Source organism: Medicago sativa, chromosome 7, assembly GCF_051527215.1.
Source record: "Medicago sativa cultivar Bolivia chromosome 7, Bolivia_mono, whole genome shotgun sequence".
Taxonomy (NCBI): Eukaryota; Viridiplantae; Streptophyta; class Magnoliopsida; order Fabales; family Fabaceae; genus Medicago; species Medicago sativa.
Window position 1 is genome coordinate 30,514,674 of NC_140755.1, and position 10,963 is coordinate 30,525,636.

Genomic DNA, 10,963 nt, shown 5'->3' on the forward strand with positions numbered 1-10,963 from the left:
AAGCTGGATCAGATTCAGACTCAGAAGATGAAAACGAGGTATATTCCAAAATTCCCAGAGATGAACTTGTTGAGTCACTTAAAGAACTTCTTACACATTTTGAAGTAAGAACCAATGAGTTGAAGGATTTAAAAGAAAAATATGCTGATTTGGTACAACAGCAAAAATCAACTCTATTGGATCTGAAAGCTTCTGAACAAGGACTTAGGGGTTTTGACTTCATGTGTAAAACATATGAAGATCAGCTCAGGTTCTTATGTCAGAAGCTACAAGAAAAGTGTAATGAAAAACCTTTAAGTAATCATGAAATTGCTCTTGAAGATTTCATTATATCTGGCATTGACAGAAGCAGAGTAGCTTCTATGATTTATAGCATTTACAAGAACAATGGCAGAGGAATTGGTTTTCCAGAGGTGAAACTTGAGAAAACCAATCTAAAGTCTTGTTGTGAATGCATCAAGGAAGGTCTGAAAACATTCTTTGTACCAGAAGGGGCTGAGTTGGAAACTGTTGTTCAATCAGAACCTGAAGCTTCTAGTTCTAAGGCTAAGGTTATTTCAAAGCCAAAGAACTCTAAGTCAAAGGCTATGGTCAAATCTGATTCCAAGACTTCAAAGGTTAGGATCCTCAAAAGATCAGAACCTATTCCTCAGAGTCTGGTGAAACCAAAATCTGGGGTTCTGAAGTCTAAGTTTCAGAAGAAGACAGTTACTGCTTCTGAAGTACCAAAACCTAAGGTGATGGTTAATCAGAAGCAACCCAACTCACAGCACAAGGTACAAGAAGTGAAGAGTAAAGCCTTAAGTACTAACCTTCCAGGACCCATAGAACAATGGGTACCTAAAACTAAAAATGTCAATGATGCAGGTATGTCTAAGAGCAGTGCCAAAGCAAAGATCATGGTACCTAGACAGCGGTTGCTCAAGACACATGACAGGAGACAAGTCCATGTTCCTCAGCCTAACAATGAAAGAGGGAGGAAATGTGAAATTTGGAGGCAACCAGTCAGGCAAGATCATAGGTACAGGAACTATTGGTAATTCCTCTACCTCAATTAATAATGTATGGTTGGTAGATGGTCTTGAACATAACCTTTTGAGCATTAGTCAATTTTGTGATAATGGTTATGATGTGCTTTTTGAAAAACCCAACTGTACAGTAATCAACAAGGAAGACAAATCCATTGTGTTCAAGGGAAAGAGAGTTGACAATGTCTATAAAATCAATTTTTCTGAACTGGCTGATCAGAAGGTGATTTGCCTACTATCAGTGAATGATAAGAAATGGATGTGGCACAGAAGGTTGGGACATGCTAACTGGAGGTTAATCTCTAAGCTTAGTAAGTTACAACTTGTGAAAGGGCTACCAGACATTGACTATCATTCAGATGCACTCTGTGGTGCATGTCAGAGAGGGAAAATTGTGAAATCATCTTTTAAAACCAAAGACATTGTTTCAACCTCAAGACCTTTAGAATTACTCCATATTGATTTATTTGGACCAGTGAGTACTGCATCCTTATATGGAAGTAGATATGGATTAGTCATTGTTGATGATTACAGCAGATGGACTTGGGTGAAATTCATAAAGAGTAAAGATGTTGTGTGTGATGTATTCAGTAGCTTCTGCACTCAAATTCAATCTGAAAAAGAGTCAAAAATTTTGAAAATCAGAAGTGATCATGGTGGAGAATTTGAAAATGAGCCATTTGAAGCTTTTTGTGAAAAACATGGAATTTTCCATGAATTCTCTTCTCCTAGAACACCACAACAAAATGGGGTTGTAGAGAGAAAGAATAGAACTTTACAAGAAATGGCCAGAACCATGATTCATGAAAACAATTTACCAAAACATTTTTGGGCAGAAGCAGTGAATACAACATGCTATGTTCAAAACAGGATCTATATTAGACCTATTTTGGAGAAAACAGCATATGAACTCTTTAAAGGAAGAAAACCCAATATCTCTTACTTTCATCAATTTGGATGTACATGTTACATTCTGAACAACAAGCTCTACCTAAAGAAATTTGATGCCAAGGCCCAAAGAGGAATCTTTTTAGGTTACTCTGAAAGGTCAAAGGCATACAGAGTGTATAATTCAGAAACACTTTGTGTTGAAGAATCTATGCACGTTAAATTTGATGACAAGGAGCTTGAAGTTAAAACTTCAAAGCAAGGTGAAAGTTCTGCAGAGATACAGGTTCCTGAAGCTACTCCAGAACCTGATCAGATAGCTGAATCTGAAGATAGTCCAGAAGCTGAACCCACATCAGAAGCGCAAGATGAAACAGCTTCTGATGAAGCACAAGATGGCTCACATCAAGAAGATCCTCCCAGAAACACTTTCAAACACAAGTCTTCACATCCTGAGGAGCTAATCATTGGAAACAAAGATAGTCCAAGAAGAACAAGATCACATTTCAGACAAGAAGAGTCAATGATTGGACTAATCTCAATGATTGAACCTACAACAGTTGATGAAGCACTTTCAGATGATGGATGGATCCTAGCTATGCAAGAAGAGTTGAATCAATTTCAAAGAAATGATGTGTGGGATCTGGTACCCAAACCTCAGCACAAGAACATTATTGGAACAAAATGGGTATTCAGAAACAAGCTGAATGAGCAAGGTGAAGTAACAAGAAACAAAGCCAGGCTTGTTGCACAAGGGTATAGTCAACAAGAAGGCATTGATTACACTGAAACGTTTTCTCCAGTTGCAAGATTGGAAGCAATCAGGTTACTTCTTTCCTATGCAGTTAATCATGGCATAATATTATATCAAATGGATGTCAAGAGTGCATTTCTAAATGGTGTCATAGAAGAAGAAGTGTATGTCAAACAACCTCCTGGATTTGAGGATATTAAATATCCTGACCATGTTTTTAAACTGAAGAAATCACTATATGGCTTGAAACAAGCTCCCAGAGCTTGGTATGATAGACTAAGTAATTTCTTAATCAAAAATGATTTTAAAAGAGGACAGGTTGATACTACACTCTTCAGAAGGACCCTTGAGAAAGATATTCTTGTTGTGCAAATATATGTTGATGATATAATATTTGGTTCTACTAATGCATCTCTTTGCAAGGAATTTTCTGAGTTAATGCAGGATGAATTTGAAATGAGCATGATGGGAGAGCTGAAGTTCTTCCTGGGCATTCAAATCAATCAATGCAAAGATGGAGTCTATGTTCATCAATCAAAGTACACAAAGGAGCTTCTGAAGAAGTTCAAACTTGAAGATTGTAAAGTGATGAACACTCCAATGCACCCTACGTGCAACTTAAGCAAAGAAGATGAAGGAGCTAAAGTAGATCAGAAGCTGTATAGAGGTATGATTGGTTCTTTGTTATACCTCACTGCATCTAGGCCAGATATTTTATTCAGTGTATGCTTGTGTGCAAGATTCCAATCAGATCCTAGAGAATCTCATATGACTGCTGTCAAGAGAATCTTCAGGTATTTGAAGGGAACAACTAATCTTGGACTCCTTTATAGGAAATCCTTAGATTATAAGCTAATTGGATTCTGTGATGCTGATTATGCTGGTGATAGGATTGAAAGAAAGTCAACCAGTGGCAACTGTCAATTTCTGGGTGATAATCTTATATCCTGGGCTAGCAAAAGACAAACAACTATTGCTATGTCTACAGCAGAAGCAGAATACATTTCAGCTGCAAGTTGTTGTACACAACTACTTTGGATGAAACATCAGTTGGAAGATTATCAGATAACTGCTAACAGTATTCCCATTTATTGTGATAATACTGCTGCTATTTGTTTGTCTAAAAATCCAATTTTGCATTCAAGAGCTAAGCACATTGAAATCAAACACCATTTTATCAGAGATTATGTTCAAAAAGGAATTTTAGATATACAATTCATTGATACTGAAAATCAATGGGCTGATATATTTACTAAGCCTTTAACTGTTGAAAGATTTGATTTTATAAAGAAAAATTTGAACATGCACTTTGTATCTGATTAAATGCTTGCTTGCTCCTGAATAGGGTTTTAGGTTCTGAAGTTAGTTCAGAAGCGGTAGTCCATCAGAAGCTCTTTATTGAGGTTCTGAGGAAAACTCGCTTCTGATGATGACGTCAGCATCTGAAGTCCAGAAGCTGGATTTGTTGCTTCTGAATAGTTGAATTAGTGGAAACGTTGGAAGTTACCTTTTAAAAAGTAACTTTTGGCCCACTAACTTGGTAGTTACTCTGTGAACTTCTTACGTGGCCTGTATGTGTTGGTGTATAACTAAAAGGGCAATGATGATTTAATAGCTTTGAAAGTACTTTTCACGCGCCCCCAATTTTGTCATTAATGTTATGTTTGTTTGTCTCTTTTGAATTGCAATCGTTTTACTTTTAACACTTTGACAATTCACACACTACTCACTCACAACAAACACATTTGCTCTCAAACCTCTTGCGAAGTGAGCGCATTCTCACAACCTTAGAACCCTAAAATCTTCATCTTCTTCAAATCTTCGTCAATCATCAAATGGCATCATCAAGCTCAAAAGTTTCAGAATCTACATCAAACAAGCAAAGCGTATCAGAATCTGGGTCCATCTACAAAGAAAAGACTATGGATATTCCATGGAAATCCTTAATCGTCCAAGTAGAATCGCCAGTGGACTTCACTTCACTCAAGAAGTACGAAGTGGACATGGAAGGCTATGTAGAAACTCAGAAACTGTCTGGATACTTCAATATGCTAAATGGGCCAACGTATGTGAACTTGGTCAAATATTTCTGGTTAAGGGCTGAAATCGTCAATAGAAAGCCTGTGAAGGCAGCAGATAAACTAGCTGGGTCGAAGAAAGGAAAGAAGGAGATTGAGTTGAATCCCACTTCCTTCAGTAGCCTTGAGATAAGGTCTGAAGTGATGGGTATTCCCGTAATCATCACAGAGGAGATAATTGCTAAAGCTTGTAGAATGGATGCAGAAGGAAGATTTCAAGAAATAGTTAAAAAGGATGATGTCCTGCTGCAAAATTACTACAACACTCTTCTGGGTGGTAACAAAGATGCTAAGCCTTCTGAAATGGAGATTCACAACAGAATGTTGGTGAAATTCAGTAACGATTGCTTCTTTCAAAGAGCAGGTGGATCTGATCAACCCAACAACCACCAGAAGCTAGCAATCTATTTCATGACCAATCTGGAAAAGATAAACTTCCCAAGATATGTATTGGATCATCTATGCTGGGCTATTAATGAAGGCACAGTCAAAGGAAGGAAACAAGTGCCCTATGGAAGATTGCTCTCTGAGATCTTTTACCAAGGGAGAGTGCTGGATTTATTGAGAAGAACAAGGGATGCTTCTGATAAATGCTTCGAAGTTTCTACTGCAGAAAAGACTATCAGTAGCAAGACTTTGCATTCAATGCACTTTTTCAAGACAGCTCCTAAAGATAAGAAGTGGTTGGAGATGACCACAGAAGAATCTGAGATTATCAGGGACTTTCCCTCCTTAGTTAAGGAAAGTAATCCTGAACACTTAGCTAGATTAGTAGCTGAGTACGTCTTGGAGGATGATGCAAGTTCTCAGGAGGAAGCTGCTCTTGCTAAAGGGAAAGGCAAGAAGGCCAAGGCAGTTGCTGTGTCAGAAGCTGCTGTTTCTGATGCACCTAAAGGGAAGAGGGCCAGAACTAGTTCAGAATCTGATGCTGCTCCTACTAAAGGAAAGAGGGCCAGAACTAGTACTGAGTCAGAAGCTGCTATTGCTAAATCTGAAAAGCAAAAAGTTGCTAAGTCTGAAGCTAAACCTGTTTCTATCAAGGATAAAGGAAAGATGCAGAAGGTTGGTGCTGCTTCTATTCCTCAGAAAAGAAGAAAAGGTAAGGCAGATTTAGTAATCACTGAAGAGCAGCTGCAGGAAGCTCTTGAAGAAATAGAGAAAGAAGAGGCTGATCCCAAGCTAAAGAAGAAGAAGGCTCCCCTTCAACTTGTGAGTCCTATGGTTGAGATGACTCCAACAAGGAAAAGGATGGCAGATGAACGTGCTTCTGATCTTATATCATATAAAAAGGAACTAAAAGCACAATACATTCATCAAAGAGATGAAAAGCTCAAGGCTCTGGGTATGGAAGATTGCGATAGGTACTTCAAAGAGAAATTGGCTGAAGTAAGAGCCATTGCTGGTAAGTCTACTGAAGACAACGAGGAAGAAGAAATGATGATTATGATGGAGGATGCTCCAGAAGATGGAACTTCAGAAGTAGTTCCTCAAGCTGCTGGTCCACAGAAGATCACTTCTGAAGCTGGCCCTGCAGTTGAGGTAATCCAGATTCCAGTCACCTCTACCCCCATTTCACCCCTTTCACCACAAGCAACTGAGCAAGAAGAAGACACTTCTGTCTTAGACAATCTTGCTCTCCACTACTCAGGTGAGTTACCTATAGACAAATCTACCTCAGAAAAAGCCTCTGAAACAACTCCAGAAGCAGCTGCTTCTGAAAATGTTGTTTCAGAAAACCCCCATCAACACACACCTGAACCACATAAACCCACAACACCCCCACAATCACCAATAGCTACCATTGACCCCCAACTCAACACTCAAACATCAACTTCACCACAACAACCACCAACTGAAATTGAACACTCCCCAGAACCAACTCCTATGGATGTTGACATCTCTCAAGTCAATGTTCAAGCCTCAACCTCTACCACACACATTGCTTCTGACCAGCCTTCATCTTCAAACATACAAACACACTTTACCATTCCAGTTCCTAACCCTGTTCAAGATTTGGAAATCAGTGATTCTGATCTTGAAACCCTTGAACAACCACCCACAAACATCCTGGAATCTGGATATATTAATTCTGAGCTTCTGACAATCCTTAGTCAATTGCATAATCTGGTGGATCAAAGAAGGACAATTGATCTCACAAGTGCATATGAAGACTCCTGGGCATCTCTTCAGAACCGGGCAGCTGAGCTTATTGAAGATATCAAGGCTAAATGCATCAGAGTCAAGCAGGCTTCAGTCAGAAGGCTAATGGAGCATTTGAATCAGAGTCTCAGAGTAAGAAGTTCTACACTGCTCCTGGCAAACCAGCCTTTCTTCTTAGAAACGGATTACTTAACCAGAGAAGCAAGGTTGTGTAAGCTTCTGAAGAAACAGATGGCACAGCAGCAGCAAGAAGCTAGAGAAAGGGAACAAGCTCTTCTCCAGAGGCAACAACAGCTTGAAGAACTGTTGCAAAAGAAAATTGAAGAAATGGAGGAGATGAAGAAACAACAACAAACCAACCCTTAGTTGCACACCTTTGTGTTATTTTTGTTTGTTGTTTGTTTTCAAATTCTTAGTCCTTGCTTCTGAAACCATCTTGTTTTATTTTTATGCTTCTGAATGCTTACTGCTTCTGACTGCTTAGCTGCTTCTGATAATTGGATATTCATGTTCATATATTTTGGTCTGTTTTATTTAATTAATTTCTTGTATACTCTCTTTTGTTTGAGTTTTTTTCTCAAATCTTTTTGTCTTTTATGTTTTTTTATCTTTTTTTGATAATGACAAAAGGGGGAGTATATGTGACAAGTATTTAAAGGCTCTGAGCCCCATTAATGGCATTTGAAATTTTTGAAAAACTTCTATCATTTTTTTTTTACCTTATTGGTATAAGCTATGAACGAACGAAGAAGTATCAAAATTCAAGTAAAATTAATTGAACCATTCTTCTTATCTATAAGTTAATTCTTTCAATGATTCATTTTTTTTAAAAGCTCTGATAATTTTTTTTTGTGCGAAAAATGAATTTAATTAACCTGGATAGAACTTAGGGGGAGCTTACAAACCTCACCTTAAAGACTATCAGACTCAGGGGGAGTTTGAGCTTACAAACCTCAGAACCCCAAAGTCAACTTGTTAATTAGATTAACAACAATTGATCAATTTTAAATACTTTTGTTTGTCATCATCAAAAAGGGGGAGATTGTTGGAACAAAATGTGTTTAACAATGAACCTTAAAGAGTTTTGATGATAACAAGGTATTAAAAATTGTAAATTGGACTAGCTAATATTTGTTCAAGTGTACAGGACCATAATTATAAAGTTACATCATCATTGGTTCTGAATGAGCAAATAAAGAGCAAAGGAAACAACAAAAATTTGAAGCTTGGACGCTCCTGAAGGCAACTTGTTACTGAAGAGAAAAAGCGCTCCTGAAGTTAAGTCGCTTCTGAAGTAAGGATAGTGCTCCTGAAGACAAGAAGTCCAGAAGTCATATCATCAGAAGCTGCATCATCAGAAGCTGCAGAAGTCATATCATCAGAAGCTGCATCATCAGAAGCTGCCTCATCAGAAGCTATTTCACCAGAAGCTGAATCTCAACTGGATTTGCAAAAGATTCAAGAATTGAAGAATTATCAATGCAAAAGCTGTCTATTGGATTCGAAAACACAAACAAAGGATTAGTGGAATTTTGCAACGGTCATTTCAAAGGTGTTTGAAGGCTTGTGCTTGCAATTTGGACGAAAGCGTTGACATTGTACTTTGTACGAATTGTACAACCACGTTCTCCACTACTCTGTTTTGTGTCCACGCTACAAGACAAGAAAACAGCACCAGAATACGGTTACGCCTGCATAGATGTTCCTTTGGATAAGGAATGGATTTCAAATTTGTTCTTCATAGGACAACAACCAAATCAGGCAAAAGATCATTGGTGAAAGATCAAGCTTCAACAACGACTCTTTGGTGTGCTGGCAATTTCACAACGTCTCTTTCACACCTCTATATAAAGGAGTGAAGACCTAGAGATTTGGTAATGCATGAACGCTGAACGAAAGACTCATAACATTTTTACAAGTACCAAACCTCTGCTGAAATTGTTCTGCATTCACTTAGAATTTCTTTGTCTTATAGTCATATCTTAGAAATTCTTAAGTCCATTGAGTATGTATCTGATTTGTATTGTGAGCACCTCTGATTGTATATCAAGTGTTCAACCTTAAACAATTTTCTGTGTAATTTTGTTTAGTTAGGAAGTCTCTTGCTTGTGTGCTTGAGCAATTGTAATCAGATATTACTCTTAGTGAAATCTCCTTGGAAGTGCAAGGGGGACTGGACTACTTCCGGATTGTGGAAGGAACCAGTATAATTGCTTTGTGTCGTTCTTCTTCTCTCTCTCTGTTTTTTCCGCTGCATTTAGATTCTGATCATCACTTCAGAAGCTGTCTCACTTAGCTTCTGATCAGTGTATTCAGTTGTTTAGGAGAAACGAAGAATTTTTCAAAACACAATTTAACCCCCCCTTCTTGTGTTTTTATCACCTTCAGAGGAAACAAACGACTGTGTTGGTGATTTTATATTGTTGTGGAACGGTTGTGATAGATTCGACAGTGGTTTTGGAGATTGGTCTGGTGTTAGGTTTCGATGGTGATTACTGGTGTGTGTTATGACTGTTGTGGATTGGAATTATGCAGGTTTTTTAATTGATGAAAAATTGCTGTTGAAGATCGATGGTGATTATGATGAACTTTGCTTGTGCATTTTTGGCTTTTTGTGAATTCTGGGTTGTATCCGTGTGTGTGTGTGCAGGTTTATGAGTTGTAGGTTTTTTGATTGTGAATTACGGCTCCCGAATTTGTGCATTGAAATTGTCCTCCTTTTGTTCATTTGCAGCTTTGGTTTTATAGTGACAAGGATCAGGGTTAGGGTTTGTTAAGGAATGCAGAAAAATTGGCTCGGATTGGGATGATGGGAGCGTGTTCTTGCTCCTGAAGAAAGACTTGCAGATTGGCATGAGCTGTTGCTTTCAGATAGGCGTTGGAATTCTCCTTTGGGACTTATCACATAATAAAAATTAAATAACAACAATAAAGAAGAGATAACTATGCATATTTTTTGGATTTTTTACTTATCTTGAAAAAAGAAGTAGTAATTAATTAAAAAAAGAAATGAATGACTAATTAAAATAAAAGTAGACTAATTAAAATTAATTGAACAAAAATGGACTAATTAAAATTAATTGATTAAAAAAAATAAAGATGGAAATTGAAATTAAAAATTAAAAATTAAAAAAAGAAAATTAAAAAGGGAAGAGGGTCCGACTCGAACCAAAAATGAGGTATTTTAAAATACCTCTCTGCCGAATTTTTCACCGAGAAGTCAAAGACTTAATCAGGGTCAAAGGGCGCGTGTCGGTGTATGAATGTGGGATCCTTAGGTCAAAAATTGGGGTATGACAGATGCCCCTATTTAAGTTTCTTCGTCCGGAGATTTGAAGATGAAATCTTTGATTCGATTGGATCGAAGAGACTTAAATACAAAGTACACCAATTTTTGGACCTAAGATGCTATGAATGCTCGTGAAATGCTTGCATGAATGTAGGATGACATTGACTGAGATGGGAAACAACAACGGGATACCCAAATTCCTTGAAGAAATGGATCCGACTCCGCGAGGGGAATGCAGTTTCACTGGGGAAAAGATTGTACACTACCATAGTGATTTGACATGATAGCTTTAAAGAAGACAAGACATTTTAGCGACATCTCTAGAACAGATAAACTGGGGACGACACCATTGAAATTGAAATTGGAACTGATTAGTGACATCACTAGAACAACTACGCTAGGGATGACACATTGATTGATTTGATTAGTGACATCACTTGAACAGATAAACTGGGGAAGACACCATTGAGATTCCGTAATCCGGTAAACCGGGGAATTGAAACATTTGATATTCCGTAATCCGACCAGGCGGGGAATGAGATATTTGAGAAGATAAACATTGAGTGACATCTCGTTTTCTGACAAAGCAGGGGATGACACTTTTGTGAAAATGTGACCTCAAACTGATCATTGGTTGGAATTGATCGTTTGAAACATGATGAAAGGTAAACTCAAGCGGTTCGTTGTTTAGGACTGGCAGCTTGAAACAACATAAAAGGTAAAGTCAAGCGGTCCGTTGTTTGGGACTGGCAGCTTGAAACAAGAT

General features: G+C 37.9%; 1 long non-coding RNA gene across 1 annotated transcript; it reads left to right on the forward strand.

Annotated features, from left to right (window-relative positions):
• Positions 1-9,296: 9,296 nt before the first annotated feature.
• On the forward strand, positions 9,297-10,106 carry LOC146905539 (uncharacterized). The gene is made up of 2 exons (XR_015020279.1): positions 9,297-9,482; positions 9,643-10,106. It is a non-coding gene; the product is annotated as an uncharacterized LOC146905539 (long non-coding RNA).
• The last annotated feature ends 857 nt before the right edge of the window (positions 10,107-10,963 follow it).